Here is a 14,180-nt window from a genome sequence, read left to right on the forward strand (position 1 = left end):
TGTATGGTTGGGCATTCGCACCTTTTCTTACCCCTTTTTCAGTAATTATGGGTGGACATTCACACCTTCTTGCAGCTGAACACCTCCTCTCCCGCTATTGATTGTGTACAGTCGGGTATTTTAACCTTTTCTTACCCGCTTTTTACCAAATATGGTCGGACATTCACACCGTCTTACAGCGGAACACCTCTGCTCCCGCTTTTGATGGTGTATAGTCAGGCATTTGAACCTTTTCTTACCCGCTTTTTACAAACTATGGTCGGACATTCAAACCTTCTTGTAGCCGAAAACCTCCGCTCCCTCTTTTGATTATACATTGTTGGGCATTCGCACCTTATTTACAAACTATAGTCAGACATTCACACCTTGCAGCTGAGCCACCTCAGCTCCCTGTTTTGATAGTGTATGTTCGGGCATTCGAACCTATTCTTACCCCCTTTTTACAAACTATGCTCGGAGATTCACACCTACTCACAGCCGAACAACTCCGCTCCCGCATTTGATGATGTCTTGTCCGGCATTCTAGTCTCTTCTAACACATTTTTCAGCAATTATGGTTGGACATTCACACCTACTCACAGCCGAACACTTCCGCTCCCGCATTTGATGGTGTATAGCCGGGCATTCTCACCCTTTCTCATCAGCTTTTTGCAAATTATGATCTGACATTCACACCTACTTGCAGTCGAACAGCTCTGCTCCCGCTTTTGATTATGTTTGGTTGGATATTCGAACCTTTTCTTAACTGCTTTTTACAAACTTTGGTCGGACGTTCACACCTTCTTGCAGCCGAACACATCCACTTCCACTTTTGATGGTATATATTCGGGCATTCGAACCTTTTCTTACCCGCTTTTTACAAACCGTGGTCAGACTTTCACACCTTCTTGTAGCCAAACAACTCCGCTCCCGCTATTGATTGTGTACAGTCGGGTATTTTAACCTTTTCTTACCCGCTTTTTACCAACTATGGTCAGACATTTACACCTTCTTACAGCGGAACACCTCCGCTCCCTCTTTTGATGGTCTATGTTCGGGCATTCGAACCTTTTCTTACCCGCTTTTTACAAACTATGGTCGGACATTCAAACTTTCTTGTAGCCGAACACATCCACTCCTGCTTTTGATGATGTATGGTTGGGCATTTTCACCTTTTCTTACCCATTTTTCAGTAATTATGGGTGGACATTCACACCTTCTTGCAGCTGAACAACTCCTCTCCCGCTTATGATCATGTGCGGTTTGATATTCGAAAATTTTCTTTCATGTTTTAAAGCAATTATTGATGGACATTCAAATCTTCTTGTAGCCGAACACATCCACTCCTGCTTTTGATGATGTATGGTAACCTTTTCTTACCCGCTTTTTACAAACTATGGTCGGACATTCAAACCTTCTTGTAGCCGAAAACCTCTGCTCCCTCTTTTGCTTATACATTGTCGGGCATTCGCACCTTATCTTACCCGCTTTTTACAAACTAAAGTCAGACATTCACACCTTGGTGCTGAACCACCTCAGCTCCCTGTTTTGATCATGTATGGTCTGGCAATACTACCTTTTCTTACCCGTTTGTGAGTAATTATGGCTGGACACTCACACCTACTTGCAGTCGAATAGCTCTGCTCCCGCTTTTGATTATGTTTGGTTGGATATTCGAACCTTTTCTTAACTGCTTTTTACAAACTTTGGTCGGACGTTCACACCTTCTTGCAGCCGAACACCTCCGCTTCCGCTTTTGATGGTATATATTCGGGCATTCGAACCTTTTCTTACCAGCTTTTTACAAACCATGGTTGGACTTTCACACCTGCTTGTAGCCGAACAACTCCGCTCCCCCTATTGATTGTGTACAGTCGGGTATTTTAACCTTTTCTTACCCGCTTTTTACCAACTATGGTCTGACATTCAAACCTTCTTGTAGCCAAAAACCTCCGCTCCCTCTTTTGATCATATATTGTTGGGCATTCGCACCTTTTCTTACCCATTTTTTACAAACCATGGTCGGACTTTCACACATTCTTGTAGCCAAACACATCCGCTCCCGCTATTGATTGTGTACAGTCGGGTATTTTAACCTTTTCTTACCCACTTTTTACCAACTATGGTCGGACATTCACACCGTCTTACAGCGGAACATCTCCGCTCCCGCTTTTGATGGTGTATAGTCAGGCATTTGAACCTTTTCTTACCCGCTTTTTACAAACTATGGTCGGACATTCAAACCTTCTTGTAGCCAAAAACCTCCGCTCCCTCTTTTGATCATACATTGTCGGGCATTCGCACCTTTTCTTACCCGCTTTTTACAAACTATAGTCAGACATTCACACCTTGGTGCTGAACCACCTCAGCTCCCTGTTTTGATCATGTATGGTCTGGCAATACTACCTTTTCTTACCCGTTTGTGAGTAATTATGGCTGGACATTCACACCCACTTGCAGTCGAACAGCTCTGCTCCCGCTTTTGATTATGTTTGGTTGGATATTCGAACCTTTTCTTAACTGCATTTTACAAACTTTGGTCGGACGTTCACACCTTCTTGCAGCCGAAAAATTCCGCTTCCGCTTTTGATGGTATATATTCGGGCATTCGAACCTTTTCTTACCAGCTTTTTACAAACCATGGTTGGACTTTCACACCTTCTTGTAGCCGAACAACTCCACTCACCCTATTGATTGTGTACAGTCGGGTATTTTAACCTTTTCTTACCCGCTTTTTACCAACTATGGTCGGACATTCACACCGTCTTACAGCGGAACACCTCCGCTCCCGCTTTTGATGGTGTATAGTCAGGCATTTGAACCTTTTCTTACCCGCTTTTTACAAACTATGGTCGGACATTCAAACCTTCTTGTAGCCAAAAACCTCCGCTCCCTCTTTTGATCATACATTGTCGGGCATTCGCACCTTTTCTTACCCGTTTTTTACAAACCATGGTCGGACTTTCACACATTCTTGTAGCCAAACACATCCGCTCCCGCTATTGATTGTGTATAGTCGGGTATTTTAACCTTTTCTTACCCACTTTTTACCAACTATGGTCGGACATTCACACCTTACAGTGGAACACCTCCGCTCCCTCTTTTGATGGTGTATGTTTGGGCATTCGAACCTTTTCTTACCCGCTTTTTACAAACTATGCTCGGACATTCAAACCTTCTTGTAGCCGAACACATCCACTCCTTCTTTTGATGATGTATGCTTGGGCATTCAAACCTACTTTTTACCCGCTTTTCATTAATTTTGGGTGGACATTCACACCTTGTCACAGCCAAACACCTCCGCTCCCTGTTTTGATCATGTATGGTTGGACATTCGCACCTTTTCTCACCCGCTTTTTGCAAACTATGGCCTTCTAGCAGCCAAATACCTCTGATCTCGCTTTTGATGATGTAAGGTTGGGCATTCAGACGTTGCTTCACCTGCTTTTCACCAAATATAGTCGGACATTAAAACCTTCTTGCAGCCGAACACTTCCGCTCCACCTTTTAGTGTTCTATCACACCTTTTTTTCACCGAATTTTATAGATTATGGTTGGAAATTCTCAACCACTCTCATCCGAAGACCTCTCCTCCCGCTTTTGTTAATATATTTGAACTTTAGTCGGACATTCACACCTTCTTGCAGCTGAACCACCTCCGCTCCCTGTTTTGATTATGTATGGTCTGGCAATACTACCTTTTCTTACCCGTTTGTGAGTAATTATGGCTGGACATTCACACCTACTTGCAGCCGAACACCACCTCTCTCGCTTTTGATGATGTATGGACCGGCATTCTTACGTTTTCTAACACATTTTTCAGAAATTACGGTCGTAGATTCACACCTACTCACAGCCGAACAACTCCGCTCCCGCATTTGATGGTGTGCAGTCGGACATTCTCACCCTTTCTCATCAGCTTTTTGCAAATTATGATTTGACATTCCCACCTACTTGCAGTCGAAAAGCTATGCTCCCGCTTTTGATTATGTTTGGTTGGATATTCAAACCTTTTCTTAACTGCTTTTTACAAACTTTGGTTGGACATTCAACCCTTCTTGTAGCCGAACAACTCCGCTCCCCCTATTGATTGTGTACAGTCGGGTATTTTAACCTTTTCTTACCCGCTTTTTACCAACTATGGTCTGACATTCAAACCTTCTTGTAGCCAAAAACCTCCGCTCCCTCTTTTGATCATATATTGTTGGGCATTCGCACCTTTTCTTACCCATTTTTTACAAACCATGGTCGGACTTTCACACATTCTTGTAGCCAAACACATCCGCTCCCGCTATTGATTGTGTACAGTCGGGTATTTTAACCTTTTCTTACCCACTTTTTACCAACTATGGTCGGACATTCACACCGTCTTACAGCGGAACATCTCCGCTCCCGCTTTTGATGGTGTATAGTCAGGCATTTGAACCTTTTCTTACCCGCTTTTTACAAACTATGGTCGGACATTCAAACCTTCTTGTAGCCAAAAACCTCCGCTCCCTCTTTTGATCATACATTGTCGGGCATTCGCACCTTTTCTTACCCGCTTTTTACAAACTATAGTCAGACATTCACACCTTGGTGCTGAACCACCTCAGCTCCCTGTTTTGATCATGTATGGTCTGGCAATACTACCTTTTCTTACCCGTTTGTGAGTAATTATGGCTGGACATTCACACCCACTTGCAGTCGAACAGCTCTGCTCCCGCTTTTGATTATGTTTGGTTGGATATTCGAACCTTTTCTTAACTGCATTTTACAAACTTTGGTCGGACGTTCACACCTTCTTGCAGCCGAAAAATTCCGCTTCCGCTTTTGATGGTATATATTCGGGCATTCGAACCTTTTCTTACCAGCTTTTTACAAACCATGGTTGGACTTTCACACCTTCTTGTAGCCGAACAACTCCACTCACCCTATTGATTGTGTACAGTCGGGTATTTTAACCTTTTCTTACCCGCTTTTTACCAACTATGGTCGGACATTCACACCGTCTTACAGCGGAACACCTCCGCTCCCGCTTTTGATGGTGTATAGTCAGGCATTTGAACCTTTTCTTACCCGCTTTTTACAAACTATGGTCGGACATTCAAACCTTCTTGTAGCCAAAAACCTCCGCTCCCTCTTTTGATCATACATTGTCGGGCATTCGCACCTTTTCTTACCCGTTTTTTACAAACCATGGTCGGACTTTCACACATTCTTGTAGCCAAACACATCCGCTCCCGCTATTGATTGTGTATAGTCGGGTATTTTAACCTTTTCTTACCCACTTTTTACCAACTATGGTCGGACATTCACACCTTACAGTGGAACACCTCCGCTCCCTCTTTTGATGGTGTATGTTTGGGCATTCAAACCTTTTCTTACCCGCTTTTTACAAACTATGCTCGGACATTCAAACCTTCTTGTAGCCGAACACATCCACTCCTTCTTTTGATGATGTATGCTTGGGCATTCAAACCTACTTTTTACCCGCTTTTCATTAATTTTGGGTGGACATTCACACCTTGTCACAGCCAAACACCTCCGCTCCCTGTTTTGATCATGTATGGTTGGACATTCGCACCTTTTCTCACCCGCTTTTTGCAAACTATGGCCTTCTAGCAGCCAAATACCTCTGATCTCGCTTTTGATGATGTAAGGTTGGGCATTCAGACGTTGCTTCACCTGCTTTTCACCAAATATAGTCGGACATTAAAACCTTCTTGCAGCCGAACACTTCCGCTCCACCTTTTAGTGTTCTATCACACCTTTTTTTCACCGAATTTTATAGATTATGGTTGGAAATTCTCAACCACTCTCATCCGAAGACCTCTCCTCCCGCTTTTGTTAATATATTTGAACTTTAGTCGGACATTCACACCTTCTTGCAGCTGAACCACCTCCGCTCCCTGTTTTGATTATGTATGGTCTGGCAATACTACCTTTTCTTACCCGTTTGTGAGTAATTATGGCTGGACATTCACACCTACTTGCAGCCGAACACCACCTCTCTCGCTTTTGATGATGTATGGACCGGCATTCTTACGTTTTCTAACACATTTTTCAGAAATTACGGTCGTAGATTCACACCTACTCACAGCCGAACAACTCCGCTCCCGCATTTGATGGTGTGCAGTCGGACATTCTCACCCTTTCTCATCAGCTTTTTGCAAATTATGATTTGACATTCCCACCTACTTGCAGTCGAAAAGCTATGCTCCCGCTTTTGATTATGTTTGGTTGGATATTCAAACCTTTTCTTAACTGCTTTTTACAAACTTTGGTTGGACATTCAACCCTTCTTGTAGCCGAACAACTCCGCTCCCCCTATTGATTGTGTACAGTCGGGTATTTTAACCTTTTCTTACCCGCTTTTTACCAACTATGGTCTGACATTCAAACCTTCTTGTAGCCAAAAACCTCCGCTCCCTCTTTTGATCATATATTGTTGGGCATTCGCACCTTTTCTTACCCATTTTTTACAAACCATGGTCGGACTTTCACACATTCTTGTAGCCAAACACATCCGCTCCCGCTATTGATTGTGTACAGTCGGGTATTTTAACCTTTTCTTACCCACTTTTTACCAACTATGGTCGGACATTCACACCGTCTTACAGCGGAACATCTCCGCTCCCGCTTTTGATGGTGTATAGTCAGGCATTTGAACCTTTTCTTACCCGCTTTTTACAAACTATGGTCGGACATTCAAACCTTCTTGTAGCCAAAAACCTCCGCTCCCTCTTTTGATCATACATTGTCGGGCATTCGCACCTTTTCTTACCCGCTTTTTACAAACTATAGTCAGACATTCACACCTTGGTGCTGAACCACCTCAGCTCCCTGTTTTGATCATGTATGGTCTGGCAATACTACCTTTTCTTACCCGTTTGTGAGTAATTATGGCTGGACATTCACACCCACTTGCAGTCGAACAGCTCTGCTCCCGCTTTTGATTATGTTTGGTTGGATATTCGAACCTTTTCTTAACTGCATTTTACAAACTTTGGTCGGACGTTCACACCTTCTTGCAGCCGAAAAATTCCGCTTCCGCTTTTGATGGTATATATTCGGGCATTCGAACCTTTTCTTACCAGCTTTTTACAAACCATGGTTGGACTTTCACACCTTCTTGTAGCCGAACAACTCCACTCACCCTATTGATTGTGTACAGTCGGGTATTTTAACCTTTTCTTACCCGCTTTTTACCAACTATGGTCGGACATTCACACCGTCTTACAGCGGAACACCTCCGCTCCCGCTTTTGATGGTGTATAGTCAGGCATTTGAACCTTTTCTTACCCGCTTTTTACAAACTATGGTCGGACATTCAAACCTTCTTGTAGCCAAAAACCTCCGCTCCCTCTTTTGATCATACATTGTCGGGCATTCGCACCTTTTCTTACCCGTTTTTTACAAACCATGGTCGGACTTTCACACATTCTTGTAGCCAAACACATCCGCTCCCGCTATTGATTGTGTATAGTCGGGTATTTTAACCTTTTCTTACCCACTTTTTACCAACTATGGTCGGACATTCACACCTTACAGTGGAACACCTCCGCTCCCTCTTTTGATGGTGTATGTTTGGGCATTCGAACCTTTTCTTACCCGCTTTTTACAAACTATGCTCGGACATTCAAACCTTCTTGTAGCCGAACACATCCACTCCTTCTTTTGATGATGTATGCTTGGGCATTCAAACCTACTTTTTACCCGCTTTTCATTAATTTTGGGTGGACATTCACACCTTGTCACAGCCAAACACCTCCGCTCCCTGTTTTGATCATGTATGGTTGGACATTCGCACCTTTTCTCACCCGCTTTTTGCAAACTATGGCCTTCTAGCAGCCAAATACCTCTGATCTCGCTTTTGATGATGTAAGGTTGGGCATTCAGACGTTGCTTCACCTGCTTTTCACCAAATATAGTCGGACATTAAAACCTTCTTGCAGCCGAACACTTCCGCTCCACCTTTTAGTGTTCTATCACACCTTTTTTTCACCGAATTTTATAGATTATGGTTGGAAATTCTCAACCACTCTCATCCGAAGACCTCTCCTCCCGCTTTTGTTAATATATTTGAACTTTAGTCGGACATTCACACCTTCTTGCAGCTGAACCACCTCCGCTCCCTGTTTTGATTATGTATGGTCTGGCAATACTACCTTTTCTTACCCGTTTGTGAGTAATTATGGCTGGACATTCACACCTACTTGCAGCCGAACACCACCTCTCTCGCTTTTGATGATGTATGGACCGGCATTCTTACGTTTTCTAACACATTTTTCAGAAATTACGGTCGTAGATTCACACCTACTCACAGCCGAACAACTCCGCTCCCGCATTTGATGGTGTGCAGTCGGACATTCTCACCCTTTCTCATCAGCTTTTTGCAAATTATGATTTGACATTCCCACCTACTTGCAGTCGAAAAGCTATGCTCCCGCTTTTGATTATGTTTGGTTGGATATTCAAACCTTTTCTTAACTGCTTTTTACAAACTTTGGTTGGACATTCAACCCTTCTTGGAGCCGAACACATCCACTCCTGCTTTTGATTATGTATAGTTGGGCATTCGCACCTTTTCTTACCCATTTTTCAGTAATTATGGGTGTACATTCACACCTTCTTGCAGCCGAACACCTCCGCTCCCTCTTTTGATCATACATTTTCGGGCATTCGCACCTTTTCTTACCCGCTTTTTACAAACCATGGTCGGACTTTCACACCTTTTAGTAGCCGAACAACTCCGCACCCGCTACTGATTGTATACAGTCGGGTATTTTAACCTTTTCTTACCCGTTTTTTACCAACTATGGTCGGAAATTCACACCTTCTTACAGCGGAACACCTCCGCTCCCTCCTTTGATGGTGTATGTTCGGGCATTCGAACCTTTTCTTACCCGCTTTTTACAAACTATGGTCAGACGTTCAAACCTTCTTGTAGCCGAACATATCCACTCCTGCTTTTGATGATGTATGGTTGGGCATTCGAACCTACTTGTTGCCCGCTTTTCATTAATTATGGGTGGACATTCACACCTTGTCTCAGCCAAACACCTCCGCTCCCTGTTTTGATCATGTATGGTTTGACATTCACACCTTTGCTTACCTTCTTTTTATACTGATTGCTCAAGATTAAGTTGTTCTTTCTCAAACTACAAAATTTTTTTAATTGTTGAAACTTGATTTGAAGTGGATAAATAAGGAAGACAAACAGTTTTAAGTCAGGCTGATAGCAATTAATTTTATAGCAAAATCTGTATTTCGTCATTTGTCGAGAGATGCTTATTGCTGAAGAAGTTCTTTCTCATTCTACAAAGTACAACGTTGTTTATCATTGAAACTTGATTAGACATGAATAAATATGAAGGACAAAGCAGTCTTAACTTGGTTTGAGTTAAGGAATTCGTTTTATAGGAGAATCCAAATTCGTGCATAACTCGTAAAATAGAGCTTATTTTCGGATTCCTGAAGAATGAGTCTGGTTCTTTCTCATAATACAAAGTTTGTTGTTTATTGTTGAAACTTCATCAGACCGTTAGATATAGTCGGACTCACCTCGACGCACGGCTTGGGATCTGGAACTAGTACTCTTGAGAGGGGTTGGACTCTCTTCCACTCTGGAGTTGCCCGTGGTGAGAGGCACAGAGCAGGTGTGGGCATACTTATTGCCCCCCGGCTGTGTGCCAGTACATTGGGGTTTACCCCAGTGAACGAGAGGGTAGCCTCCCTCCGCCTTGGGTGGGGGGACGAGTCCTGACTGTTGTTTGTGCCTATGCGCCAAACAGCAGTTCAGAGTACCTACCCTTTTTGGAGTCTCTGGGGGAGGCACTGGAGAATGCTCCTACCGGAGACTCCCTCATTCTGCTGGGGGACTTCAATGCTCACGTGGGCAATGACAGTGAGACCTGGAGGGGTGTGATTGGGAGGAACGGCCCCCCCGATCTGAATCAGAGTGGTGTTATGTTGTTGGACTTCTGTGCCAGTCATAGACTGTCCATAACGAACACCATGTTCAGGCATAAGGGTGTCCATATGTGCACTTGGCACCAGGACACCCTTGGCCGCAGTTCGATGATCGACTTTGTGGTTGTATCATCGGACTTGCGGCCGTATGTCCTGGACACTCGGGTGAAGAGAGGGGCGGAGCTGTCAACTGATCACCACCTGGTGGTGAGTTGGCTCCGCTGGTGGGGGAGGATGCCGATCAGACCTGGCAGGCCCAAACGTATTGTGAGGGTCTGCTGGGAGCGTTTGTCAGAATCCCCCGTCAGAAGGAGCTTTAACTCCCACCTCCGGCAGAGCTTCAACCATATTTGAGGTGGGGGACATTGAATGGGCCATGTTCCGTGACTCCATTGCCGAGGCAGCTGGTCGGAGTTGTGGCCGTAAGGTGGTCGGTGCCTGTCGTGGCGGCAACCCTCCAACCTGCTGGTGGACACCAGTGGTGAGGGAAGCCGTCAAGCTGAAGAAGGAGTCCTATCGGGCCTTTTTGGCCAGTGGGACCCTGGAAGAAGCTGATAGGTACCGACGGGCCAGACGGGCCACGGCTTCGGACGGGGCTTTGCTGACCTCAACTAGGGATGTTGTGAGTCGGTGGGGGGAGTACTTCGAGGAACTCCTCAATCCTACCAACACGTGCTCGGAAGAGGCAGAGTCGGAGAGCTCGGAGACGGGGCCTCCCATTTCTGGGGCTGAGGTTGCCGAGGTGGTCAAAAAGCTCCTCGGTGGCAAGGCCCCGGGGTGGATGAGGTCCGTCCTGAGTTTCTCAAGGCTCTGGATGTTGTAGGGCTGTCTTGGCTGACACGCCTCTGCAGTATCGCGTGGACATCGGGGACAGTGCCTCTGGACTGGCAGATTGGGGTGGTGGTCCCCCTCTTTAAAAAGGGGGACCGGAGGGTGTGTTCCAACTATAGGGGTATCACACTCCTCAGCCTCCCTGGTAAGGTCTATTCGGGGGTATTGGAGAGGAGGATCCGTCGGATAATCGAGCCTCGGATTCAGGAGATGCAGTGTGGCTTTCGTCCTGGCCGTGGAACAGTGGACCAGCTCTATACCCTCGGCAGGATCCTGGAGGGTGCATGGGAGTTCGCCCAACCAGTCTACATGTGTTTTGTGGACTTGGAGAAAGCGTTCGACCGTGTCCCTCGTGGAGTCCTGTGGGGGGTGCTCCGGGAATATGGAGTGCTGGACCCCTTGATAGGGGCTGTTCGGTCTCTGTATGACCGGTGCCAGAGTTTGGTCCGCATTGCCGGCAGTAAGTCGGATACGTTTCCGGTGAGAGTTGGACTCTGTCAGGGCTGCCCTTTGTCACCGATTCTGTTCCTAACTTTTATGGACAGAATTTCTAGGCGGAGCCAGGGCGTTGAGGGTGTCCCATTTGGCGACCTCAGAATCGGGTCTCTGCTTTTTGCAGATGATGTGGTTCTGTTAGCGTCGTCAGGCCGTGACCTTCAGCTCTCACTGGAGTGATTCGCAGCCGAGTGTGAAGCGGCTGGGATGAGAATCAGCACCTCCAAATCCGAGACTATGGTTCTCAGCCGGAAAAGGGTGGAATGCTCTCTCCGGGTCGGGAATGAGATCCTTCCCCAAGAGGAGGAGTTCATGTATCTTGGGGTCTTGTTCACGAGTGACGGACGAATGGAGCGGGAGATTGACGGGCGGATCGGTGCGGCGCCTGCAGTGTTGCAGGCTCTGCACCGACCCGTCGTTGTGAAGAGGGAGCTGAGCCAGAAGGCGAAGCTCTCTACTTACTGGTCAATCTACGTTCCCATCCTCACCTATGGTCACGAGTTGTGGGTAGTGACCGAAAGAACAAGATCGCGAATACAAGCGGCCGAAATGGGTTTCCTCCGCAGGGTGTCTGGGCTCTCCCTTAGAGATAGGGTGAGAAGCTCAGTCATCCGGGAGGGGCTCGGAGTAGAACCGCTGCTCCTCCGCATTGAGAGGAGTCAGATGAGGTGGCTCGGGCATCTGGTTAGGATGCCCCCTGGGCGCCTCCCTGGGGAGGTGTTCCGGGCACGTCCCACTGGGAGGAGACCCCGGGGGAGACCCAGGACACGTTGGAGAGACTATGTCTCTCGGCTGGCCTGGGAAGGCCTCGGGGTCCCCCCGGAAGAGCTGGAGGAAGTGGCCGGGGACAAAGACGTCTGGGTTTCTCTGCTCAAGCTGCTGCCCCCGCGACCCGACCCCCGGATAAGCGGCAGATGATGGATGGATGGATGGATATATCCTCCACCAACCAGACTTACAACCCCCGACTAGGGTAGCAGAATTTCTAAGCAGCTGTACCCCAAAACTACTATCAAAAATATATAAATTATTGTCTAAGATAGATGACACAATGTCTCTTCCATCCTCAAAATGGGAGGCAGATTTATCCATCAGTTCTGGTCATAGCTTCTAACCACAAATATGTTTGAACACCTTCATAAAGACTCGAAATCCTAATTTACAGCTCATACAATACAAAATCCTTCATAGAACACACTATACAGGACAAAGGATGTTCAGGATGGGTCTAACACACTCAAACATCTGCTCACATTGCACAGATAACACACCTGATGATTATGCACACGCTTTGTGGTTTTCTGCGCCTGTCCAGAAGTTCTGGCTTGAAGTCTGTGAGGACCTATCAACATGGCTTAAGTGTAGCATCCCTGCATGCCCCACACTGTGCATACTGGGTGACTTAGACAACATCAACATGGAAATTAACTCAGCACACATGGTTGTCACAGTGTTATGTATCGCAAAGAAAACTATTCTCATGAACTGGAAAGCGAAGAACAATCTGTGTATTAACCAGTTTAGAAATTTTCTTTTAGATTATATTAGCATGGAAACAATGTCTGCTTCCTCAAAACATCAATTGGCTGAATTTCATTCTCTCTGGTCCCCTCTGATTAGTTTTATCACATAGTGGTGGTGGTGGGTTGCTGGGTGATGGTGGGTCTCAGGCCCGGGCTGCTGCGACTGGTGTGACCGGGTGGTTTGTTTGTTTGTTTTTTGTAGAGGTCCTCCGGGGTGGGGTTGGGTTGAGTGGGGTGGGGCGGGATGGGTACCTTCTGGGGGTACAGTAGCTCCCGGAATATGGTCGCTGCAGGCCCCGAGCCTGGTGGACATCAGGCCCTCCTGCCCATTGTTGGCTCCCAGGTAGCGGGGATGCCTATTGCAGCCAGTCCCTGGCTGCCCTCTCTGGGGGAGAGTAGCTCCCCCGGTATATATCCCCATACCCCTCTCCCTTCTGGCTCCTGTACACAGCACACACTCACACATGAAGGGTTTTGGGGGCGTGTGTGTTCGGTGGGGTGTAGTGGATGGGGCCACGTAGGTGGTCCCCTTTGGTTGCACTCTGCAGTTCCCTGCCCCTGTTTTAATTACACCTTAGACATTAGTACTTATCAAACACACTCACACACACACATTAGGTCTTGGGGGGTGGTTACACTGAGTGGCATCTGGTGGGCGGGGCTCTTTGGGTATGTAGGCTGCCCAGAGTGCCGCGCTCCCAGTTCTACAAGTTTGGCTGCCCCTCAATTTTAATTGCTCACTATTAGAAAATATTGAAGAGCCAGAAGGGTGAGGGGAGGGGTCTTCTTCGCACACCCCTGCTTCCTGGTGTCTGCTCGGGGCAGGAGGGGCCAGGAGGATTAATTAATTGTTCTGCTGGTTCGGGGTCTGTGGTGGCTGGGGGGTTGCTGGCCTCCTGGTGTGCCCGCTGCACTACACCCCAGCAGAGTCGAGGGAGGTAGGATGTGTGGATGTGTGGATGTATGGGACGTGAAAGTGTGTGTGGTAATGATTGGGCCTGGATCTGGGACTTGCTGTCGCCTGGCCTGCCTGTGTTTCTCCCGATGGGGCATCAGCGTTGCCTCTCCCCACTGCTCGCGACTTCACCCACCTGTGGGCACGTCTTGACTCCCAGGGCACTTGGCCAGGGGCGCTGGGGCAGGCGCTGACCCACTTTGTGGCTGTCTGGGGCGCTTGGCCCTCCTGGGTATTGGGTGGGGCCTCTGCCGGGGGGTTTGGGGGCGCTCGGGCTCCTGGGGCCCAGGTCCAGTGCACGGCCCATGTCTGGGCGGCTGGGGCCTGGCGGGGTCGGTGGGCTGTTGCCCCTGGTTCCCGGAGTGCCTCTGCCCTATGCTTATGGGGGCTCTTTCCGGGGGCTTCCTCTGCAGTCTTCTGGGTGGATGCGTGGTTGCCCCTGC

Source organism: Leuresthes tenuis, unplaced genomic scaffold (assembly GCF_036924035.1).
Source record: "Leuresthes tenuis unplaced genomic scaffold, fLeuTen1.0.hap1 SCAF_22, whole genome shotgun sequence".
Lineage (NCBI taxonomy): Eukaryota > Metazoa > Chordata > Actinopteri > Atheriniformes > Atherinopsidae > Leuresthes > Leuresthes tenuis.